Below are 10,925 nucleotides of genomic sequence, written 5' to 3' on the forward strand. Positions count from 1 at the left end.
ACCAATTAATAATTAGCATGTGAACGATTAAACCCATTCTCATGGTGAACTAACGTTTCTAGAGTGGAAAGGAAATTACGACAATCTCCGATAATTGGAATCAAGCTTTCATCAAGGTTTCTCAACCACCTCTAATGGAGGTTTAGCCTTGAATCATTCCGCAATCATTTCCATTTAAATTAAATCTAAACATAATATAAAGCATTGAAATTTACTTAATTAAACAATAATGAAATCTAATTTAATGACTAAAATGAAATAAGGACAGGAATTGAAATTAGATCTAGAATTGGAAATGACAAAATCGAAATTGATAAAGAATACTACTTTATTGATCTAATCAAATGAAGAACAAGATTCAAAGGTTTAATCTAATACAATGAATTGAAACTAATTAAACTAAGTTCTAAAACTAGTTAATGGAGGCTAACTAATCTAGGTCTAACTATCTACCTAACCTAACTCCTCCTCTAGCTGCCATTAACACTGAGTCAAGCTTTTGTTTTTATACATCCAGATCCAAAAATCGTGCATGGGCTTGGAGCCATGTTTTGGGCCAGAGAATCAGGCCCAAAACCCAATTCTTTCAGTCCAAAAAGGCCTCTTCAGCTGCAGTTGGCTTCCACAGACTTTTCGTCCACTTTTGCTCCTCTGATTGGGTCAAGGCTTGGACTATTGCGAAGCTCTTTCCGAGCCGGTCGTTTTGACATAAGGTAGGCCTCAATCCGAGGTCTGAGTCCAAAGATATGGCATTCGGAAGTTCTACTGACTTTTGCTCCTTTATCTCGCTAAAGTGGCACATTTCTGCACATAATGGACTTTGAAGCTTGAAATGCATAAAAATACATAATCAGTATTAACTCTTACTTATTATTCACATAATTGGTCTAACAGTATGATTATTAAGGGGTTAAAACTACAGTTTTGGGCTCTTATCACCTCCCTTCATCCTAGCCTTCCATCTCTCCTTTCATCTCACGACTCTCTTCTTTCCATGTGTAGGGTTTCCGTACCGCGACCCACTATCTCTGCACCGATCCTGTGAACCGCGGCTATGTATCTTATGCTGACCTGGGCGCAATCGCCCGTTGATATCCTTGGTCTCTTATCCTACCACCACAAAAACCATCCTCCAAACAAAGGATTCAAGATGAATAACACAACCCTTAACACCACTATATCATCAAAATCAAATGGCACCGCTATTGGGGATTCAAATGGGAAGAGGAAGATGGAGAAAAAAATCAATCATTGAACCCTTCTTCTCAATTTTAATTTCAATTTTTTTAGTTTTTTTTTCCTTGATTTTGTTACTGATGTTTTGTTTTCGCATGTTTCCAGCAAACTTCTGCTCAAACGGAGCCCGAGAATAGAACGAGAGAAAACGAGCGCAAACAGAGAAAAAGAACCTTCGCCGCGCTTGTCATAAGCACGCAATATGCGCCCACACATGTTAGACACTCACCCGTGTAAGACACGTGCCCGCAAGTCATTCACCCGCGCCGGCATATGACAAGCGTCCGCGCCTCAATTTTCAACTGTTAGTAGATAAAAAGTAGATAAATTTGCAAAGTTTTAAGTTTTCAAAACCAAAAATTCTATTTAAAAATTAAAAATGTTTATTAATTAAAATGAATTAGTAATCTATCAGTAAGGTTAAATATTAAAATTAGTTCAGTAGCATGTTTAGGTTTTATTTTCTATTAATTGTTGTTTATGCATGATTAGATTAAGATAATATCATATAGTTAAGTCAAAATAAAAAATAAATAAATAAATCAGGATAAATCCAAAATAGTTTAAGTTTTGAAAGTTTGGTCTTTTGATTTAAGTTTACTTACCAAGAGTTGGGGTTTCAACCAACATGGACCGGTTGGATGTGAGAGGCGAATAGTGTAACATCATGCTCGCGCATCTCAACACAACTTGGGGGTTGAAGTTCCAATCGTTAACGAACACTTCCCAAGCTTTTATGTATTTTGTTTCATTAATCATTAGTGGATAGTTAATTAGCTAAACGTATAGTAGTAAATTTTCATGTTTACCACTTTCATTGTTTTAAGCCCACCAAGGCAACTTTGTTTTAGGCCCACGAAGGCAACCAATTATATCTTATTGGCTTTGCCACATTTTGGCCCGACTTGTGGGTCTTAGTTAGATTAAACTTGTAACCGTAAGGAAAAGCTCGAATGGTGGGTTGACACGCAAGACACCAAACACTTCATCAACCCCACCACGTCGCCTTCACCCCAAGGGTCATGTACGCACACCTTGAGCAGTAAATTCTAAACCTCCTTGCTACAAAGTGTAAGAGGATACTTGTGTGTTACTAAGCATGCTTGGATGATTATGTGATTTACGTTTCAGTCTTGTCTTTACATTAACAAAAAAACAAAAAGTGGGATTAAGCCCCACTTTAGAATGGACGTTGCGTGAACTATTTGTCACATAGACCAAAATAAAAAGATAAAATCATTTAAGCAGAGCCAATCTAGTCACGTCCATCAGGACAAACATCTAGCACGAACAAAGAGAGTAGTAAACTACCAAATTCTAGTGGACCAACCACCTTCCTCACTCCCCTCCCTCAGAAATACTGTGGGTGAGATTCTTGGTGGCACACCATCTGGTGAAGTAGCGATCTTCTCCCATGACGTGTGTAGTTCCCAAATCCTAGATTCGCGCCCACTGTTAAATTCAAACAGGGCATAGTTTCCAATTTATAGTCATTGCATGAACTTTTCAAAAACCTTAAGGTCACAAATGAATTTCTACAGATTGTGCATCATTCTTGTTTGAGCATACATGACTTATCAATATGCATTGCAACCATCACGGAATCAAAATGCAAACCCAGAGCCATGTTCTTGTTGTGGTAGTCTGTATCATTAGGCGTCTCAATACACATCATATACCGAGTTTGAGCCTCCTATGGAATATTCTTATAATTACAAACCTCAATTTTCAAATTTCCATAGTACCCAATACACTAAAGAGTTTTCTAATCATGTAGACAATTCATAGAATTCCACCACAAATTGTCAACCATCATTCATGTATGGTCAGTCAGAGTGCTGTTTCACCCAAAGCCCATTACCACTCACATCACCATCCATATTAAATTCATATTCCACTCCACTATCTATCACATAGCAACTTTAACAAGCAATGGTCGAGCAAACAATTCAAATACAACAAATAGCAAATACCTTCTATTCTCTCCAATCTATTTCAATTGATACCACATCTGAGAGTAATATTCTTCTCACCAGTCCAGAACCCAACCAAAAAGAGGAACAAGGTATTGATATAATAGAGCCAATTGCTAAAGCTAATCCTAATATTTATGACCAATTAAAACAACATCACCATCTGAGAAAAACCCAAAATTGTAGTTTTAACCACTTAATAATATTATATTTAGACTAATTATGTTTATAATAAATAAGAGTTAATATTATTTATGTGTTTTTGTATATTTAAGGTATTGGAGTCAAATATGTGAAGAAATATATCACTTTTGCAAGAGAAAGGAGCAAATGTTGGCTGCTAAGAAGTTCTATGATTAAAACCCAAGTTTCAAGGAGAAAAAACATTTTTAAAGCCTAGTCAAAGCTGAAAAGTCAAAGTCAATGCAGGTAGAAAAAGAGTAGAAAAGTCAACAAAACTTCCACAAGCCGTATCTTTGGACTCAGACCTCGGAATTGGGCCTATTATAAGTCAAAACGACTGACTCGGAAAGGTATTTCTAATGGTCCAAGCCTTGACCCAATCAGAGCAATAAAACTAGATGAAAAGGGTGTTGTAGTAAATTCACATAGAGAAACCCTTTTTGGACTTAAGTAATTAGGTTTTGGGCTTGATTTAGTGGCCCAAAACATAGCTCCAAAGCCCATCCACAAAATTGTAAACCAAACCCTCTCCTATATAAAGAGAGTTAAGGCTAAACAAAACTTAGCAACTCTCCTATTTAGTGTAATTGTAAATTAGGGTTCTCTTTCTTTGTCTCTCTCCTCTTTCTTTAGTTTAGTATTGTTTAAGTAATTAGGGTTTAAAATTGTAGTCTCTATAAAACCTCCATTAAAATACCTTCAAGTTATTATTATTATTAAATTAAATTGCTCTTCTTTATATTATATCTTCATTTAATTGTTTTAGTTTAATTAATCTAATGATATTAGGCTAATCCCCCCATTAAAGGAAATGAGATTATGAAGCCTAATGAGGAATAAATTGTTTAGTAGAATTATTTAATTGTGTATGTGTTTCAATGACTTTATTTTATTGTATGACTTTCAAAATAAGCATATAGTAAATTAAACTAGGGATTGTTATAATTAAGTCGAGAGACTTGGTTGTAATAATCCTACATGCTCGTAATAATGACTATAGAGATGTAGGTTGTTGCTAGGGATAATAAAGTTTGAGGCATTAGGTTGGATCATTGCGTGAAAACCTAAAGACGATATCTTTTCAATGAATAATTTGTAACTTGCATGAAACTAATTATTAGGTGGACTTATTACTCGCTCTATATCTTTTTCTCCTCATTAATTCTACTATTTCTTCACATTCAATTTATTGTTTTTGTAATATAAATTCACATCCATAAATATTGCTCTCACCATTGTTTCCTTGTATTTGATTAGTTGAATTCGTTTAAGTCTAGAGAGTTAAGAGAAGAACGTTTCCATACTATATATATTGCATGAATATATATGTGAGTAGGAAATAAATAATTGAACGTAAGAATAAAGTTAGAGAAATCTTGTAGAGTTTTTACGGTTTATCAAATGGTTCCGATGCCATCTTAAACTCATTCAGGACAAGAATTCAATTGGTTGAATCCAAGGGGAAATCCCCTATTCTCTACCCACCCACCATTTTAATTTTTCATTCTTGTTTCTTATATTTTTATTACTATTCAAGCTTGAAATTCATTGTTTTAAACTAAGAGCGCGTGATAAGAGCCCAAAACTGTAGTTTTAACCCTTTAACAGTCATACTTTTAGACCAATTATGTGAGTAATAATTAAGAGTTAACACTGATCACGTGTTTTTATGCATTTCAGGTTTCAAAGTCCATTATGTGCAGAAACGTGCCACTTTATTGAGATAAAAGAGCAAAGGTCGGTTACTAAGGAGTTCTGTGATTAAAGGCCAAGATTCAAGAAGACAAAGCCTTTCTAAAAGCCCGGTCAAAAGCTGAAAAGTCGACGCGGGCAGAAACAGCACACAAAGTCAGCAGAACTTCGGAAGGTCATATCTTTGGACTCAGACCTCAGAATGGGGCCTACCTTATGTCAAAACGACCGGCTCGGAAAGAGCATTCCAATGGTCTAAGCCGTGATCCAATCAGAGGAGCAAAAGTGGACGAAAAGTCTGTTGAAGTCAACTGCAGCTGAAGAGGCCTTTTTGGACTGAAAGAATTGGGTTTTGGGCCTGATTCTCTGGCCCAAAACATGGCTCCAAGCCCATGCACGATTTTTGGATCTGAAAGTATAAAAACAAAAGCTTAACTCTTTGTTAATGGTAGATTGTTAATGGTAGATAGTTAGACCTAGAAATAGATTAGATTAGTAGCCTCCATTAATGGATTCTAGATCTAGTTTTTCATATAGATTAATTAAGTTTAATTCCATTTCAATTATTGTATTAGATTAAACCTTTGAATCTTGTTCTTCATTTTGATTAGATCAATAAAGTAGTATTTCTATCAACTTCGATTTTTGTCATTTCCATTTCTAGATCTAATTTCAATTCCTGTCCTTATTGCATTTTAGTCATTAAATTATATTTCATTATTGTTTAATTAAGTAAATTTCAATTCTTTATATCATGTTTAGTTTAAATTTAATCGGAAATGATTGCGTAATGATTCTCGGCTAAACCTCCATTAGAGGGGGTTGAGAAGCCTTGATGAAAACTTGATTCTGATTATCGTAGATTTGTCGTAATTTCCTTTCCACTCTAGAAACGTTTAGTTCACCATGAGAATGGGTTTAATCGTTCACGTGCTAGTTATTAATTGGTAGAAATGCCATGTGTAATTAGGGATTAGGAAGAACCAATTGTTCTGCGAAGCAGTTCAATTCGGATTACGACGATTTGTCATTAATAGGATTAAGTCGAGTTAAGGTGGAATCAATTCCCCGCTAGCTCCTTATCATCGAATCAAAATAGCATTCCCTTAGTTATTCCCCATAGTCGACTAGTTGCATTTTGTGGGTAGTTGCATCGTAGTCTAGTTGCCTTTTTCATAAATCTCTCATTAGACTTTAAAGTAGAGAGTACTTACACGTGAGACATCAGCATGCGGAAGGACTAGGAGTGGAACGAATCACTCTACTCCATTATATCTCATAGGATTGAGAGTAGAAATCTTTGATAATATAGACGCATAAATAGTTTAGTTTTACTTGCGTTTGTAAGTTTCATCGCTTTATTTCATAGGTAAAACTATTCATTTTATGTTTTATCAGCGCGCCCACCCTCCCTTTTGCCTTGCACAAAGCGCGCGTGCGCTCCCTTAAGATTGCAGACTCACAATGAAGAATACTGCAGTAAAGGCATTTTTTAATTTCTGAAAATTCTGAAATTTTTCAAAAATAATATCTAAGGTGTTGTTGATTTACTGGAATATTTTTAGATTTTTCCTATGGGGTTTACCTAGTGAACTATTACCATATTTACACTGCTGTATTTCAGCTTTCACACCAAAAGTTTCTGGAAAATCAGACAAGTAGGGTTACTAAGGCAGTTCCAAAAATTCTAAACATTTTATAGGAATATATGTTATAAGTCAGAAGTTTGCAGTAAAAATTTGAAGAGTTTTTTATTTACTTTGACAACCTAACTAGTGGATTGTTTCTAGTGTGTTTCTGTAGTTTTGTAAAACTTAATTTCTGGAACAACAGCCGATAAGAAGTGTTTGTAGAACTCCAATGTCTCTAAATATTTTACAGGAACATGCATGATCTGTCAAGAGTCTTCAGTAAATATTTGGTAATTTTTGGCTCTATTTTGATTGGTTAACCATTCAGTCGTTTGTATTGTGTCTGAAAACTATTTCACAAATTTAGCAGGGTAGTAGAAAGACTTTCATAACTCCGATTGTTCTAAAATTTTACAGACGACGTACTGAGCATCTTAGAAAACTACTATAAAAATTTCAAGTGTTTTGGAGTGCGCCCTATTATACCTATATCTTGAGCGCGCCTGCCCTCTTGTTACTGTTCCAAAACAAAAAAAAAAAAAAAAAATCGACAAAGTACCTAGAGAGCGGCCGCGCCCCTTCTGAAAAAACTCAATTCACAGGTCAGTCACAGGCTCTCTTTGTCTTCAAGTTATTTTTACTATTCAATGTTCCGAACTTTTTCAATACACTGAGATTGCGTATCAAAGATGCTATTCATACGCGTAGCAAAGAGGCATTTAGGTATTCCTTCTTCCACTCCTCACCTCTTTTGTCAGAGGAGTTTCAATTCTAAGATATCAGGGTTGTTTGACTATTGTTCATATTTCTTTCATATTGGACTTAGCCTTAGATGAGATTAAGGTCTGGTAAGAAAAAACCATGTAGCGTTTATATATCGTAAACGTCAACGCACATGCCTATCTAGAAAGTATTGTTAGAGTTTCAATTACATATTAATTCTCCTAGAATATATTTTTAAAACCAATATAGCATATCAATATGTATACCAACAATCATGTGGTTATTATGCAAACCCTTCACCATGTTTATGCTGTGGTAGTCCTTACCATTGGGCTTCTTATTACCCATCATATCAGGAGTTTGAGCCTACTATAGGAAATAATAATAATTATATGAGCCTCAATTTTCAAAATTTTATAGTAACCCATACAATCAAGAGTTTTCTAGTCATCCAAACAATACATGGAGTCAACCCATGTCGTCTACTTCTAGTTCCATGATGAGTGTGTACAACGAACCAAATACTTTTCTGTGCACAATTTGTTCAAATCCAAACCACACCACCCATTCATGTCTCATATTTATTTATCTTCAACCTAACACATCATAGTACGAAATCAACCAGAGTCACTCAAACGCCAATAACTATGACTATCAAACACCATACCAACCAAAACCACACCACCAAGCTTCCCCTCCGTAATGACATTTGACAAAATAATGACCCAAAACAAAATAATACTTCAGGACCTAGAACAGACAAAATTTATGCTAACCTCACATACATCAGACCCTTCCACTATGCCAGAAATCACCTACCCATCTAGTTCGTCACCCTTCCCAGACAAAATTTCCAAATAAATGACTTACTCACAACAAACATTTAAGGAACAAATAGCCAATAATGAAAAAATATTTTGAAAACAAAATGCCAAAACCTAAACTATGCTTCAGAATCTAGCCCAAATGATTTCCATGATCCCCTCACCTAACACAGAACTTTCAACCTTGCCAAAGATCGACACACAAGTAGAACAACCTATTTCCATCACCAAAACATTCGACCTAGTTAAGACCTACCCTGAATTTTATGAACCATTACCTTCCCATGACCCTCCTATTAACCATTATATAAACTCCACACACTATCTGGATGAGAAAATTCTTGAAGACGACTCTTTAGGACTTGTGTCGGATGACCATGATGACATTACGGAAACTTATATTGTTTTAGAGGATGAGAGTGAGGAAATAGAAATCAACAATTCTAATATAAGGCATGAACAAGGTCATGTACAGGAATTAAATGAAGTAACTTCTTTATCACAATGTGAATCTCAATTTAGTTTAGAAGCTGAGGAAATAACAATGGAAGAAATAGATGAATTTTTTAAAGATAAAGCCACGAACCACAACTTTATGGATTAAGCTAAGCTAAATGAAGAATTCTATGATTTCTTAAGAGCGTGTGAGGATCCACCGAATAATGAACCACCAACTGACTACCATCCACCTGAGTTACCACCTTCTAAAATCCAAACATCTACCCCAACTAAGCCATCCATTCACTCACTATTTCAGAGAAACCTCAAATTTGCACTTGAGCCAATTGCCTTCGAGACCTTCTATAATTTTTTCAACCCTCACGGTGAAGAGTGTTTGCCAAGCACACAATCTCATGAGTACACCATTCCTATTGTTGAGAGCTAAGCTTTGGCCGAGTGTAGTGAGAAACCTAGTTTGTCTTATTTTTCCTCATCTGAGCCTCATGAAAGACATCAGGATCCATACTTCATTCCTTTCTCACCTAAAGTATCACTAATTCATCTTTTTGATCATTCTAACTCTTTAAAATAGCTACAACATGATGGTTTGTATATGCTCTTTGATGGGTTGCATAAGTTTTCATTCATTCGTCTAAATAATTGCTAACAATTATATAATTTCATTCTATTTGAGGGTGCATTTAGTATTATGTTTTTATGGCTAAACCCCCAACTCTTTCGACTATTAGTTTATAGTTGACCATGCATCATTCATTTTGTGCCACCCCAATTTCTTGCTTGTTTAGGGGTGTGAACAGTCTAGGGGAATCTGACTTAAAATGACCCCACATTAACTCTAGGAAATCTGACTTTAAAAGTCCCATATAATTTTTTGTAAAATGCCACCTTAATGGAGTATAGGCCACAAAATTTTTCAAACTTATAAAGAGTTTTCTAATTTTGTTTGGGGGTGGCGTATTTTGGTATTTCATTTCAAATATTTTTGCCACCCTTTGCCTGTGATGTTCACTCAAGTAGAATTTGTGTTAGTTAGTACGCAACAGATTAATTGTGCTTCATGTTATCATATTATCTTTATAATATTTCTGTTACAGGTACTGCTAATTTTTATCACGTTTCTATGGTAAATTCTTTCCTTATCTCTTTACACTTTGAAGACAAAGCGTTCGATTGTTTAGGGGTGGGATAGAAACATTTGCAAACATTTGGCACCGAGTAGGATATATATGTATAATATGCACTTAATTTTTAGTAAAAAAAATAAAAACAAAAATAAAAATAATATGTATTTATACTATACACTTAGGAATATTGGTATTGTTTCTTTTTCTGTGATGATAGTAATCTAGTAGTTTCACGTTAGCTCTTAAATTAGAATAGTTTTTAGAAACTTTGGTTAATATGTAAGTAATAGTCATTGCATCTTTCCATACATATATTGCATGAGCTTCTATGTTTGTATTGACAGTAAGTTTATGAAATCTAGGCTAGAGTACTTATTCTACAAATCCTATGAGAATATAGCCTAAAAGCCTTATGAGTGAAATATTTGAGTAAAGACACAAGGGATAAGTAAATTCCGAATATAGAAATCACACTGCACTTGCTTGATCACTATACCATATCCTAAGCAAGAATTTAGGCTCTTTTTTTATCGATATAGCCAGAAATTCACACCTATATAAAATTATTTTCCGCTAGTCGTCTCTCTGAGCCTTTTTTTAGCCTTTTCATAAACCACAAATCCTTTACCCTTTTATAAGAAACAAAACAAAATAAAAATCAGCCTACCCACTTTTGAATGAGTCTAAGAATAGAGATGAAATAAAGAAAAAAAAAAAGAAAGACCTGTGGAAAATCAAGAATTTATTAGTTGCTTCAAATAAGAAAAGAAAAGAAAGGTTCCATCCAAAGAAAAGAAAAAATAAATAAATAAAATAAAAAGTTTGAACTCCAAAAATAGAATCAAAAGAGTCAAAAGCCAAAAGAAAAAAAAATGGCTAAGGATGGAAACAAAGTGTAGAAACAAAGTAAAAGAAGCTAGGTTTTCTCTAGTTACACATTTTGAAGACTCTATTATCTCAAACTTGTTCTTTTGAATATTCATTTTCTTCCTTCTTAAAGCATCACCTAATCCCCACAATACCTAATAATGACATCTAGCTCAATTAGGAATAGGTTAGTGTGATAGTAAGTAGCAG

Source organism: Coptis chinensis, chromosome 6, assembly GCF_015680905.1.
Source record: "Coptis chinensis isolate HL-2020 chromosome 6, ASM1568090v1, whole genome shotgun sequence".
NCBI classification, from domain to species: Eukaryota; Viridiplantae; Streptophyta; class Magnoliopsida; order Ranunculales; family Ranunculaceae; genus Coptis; species Coptis chinensis.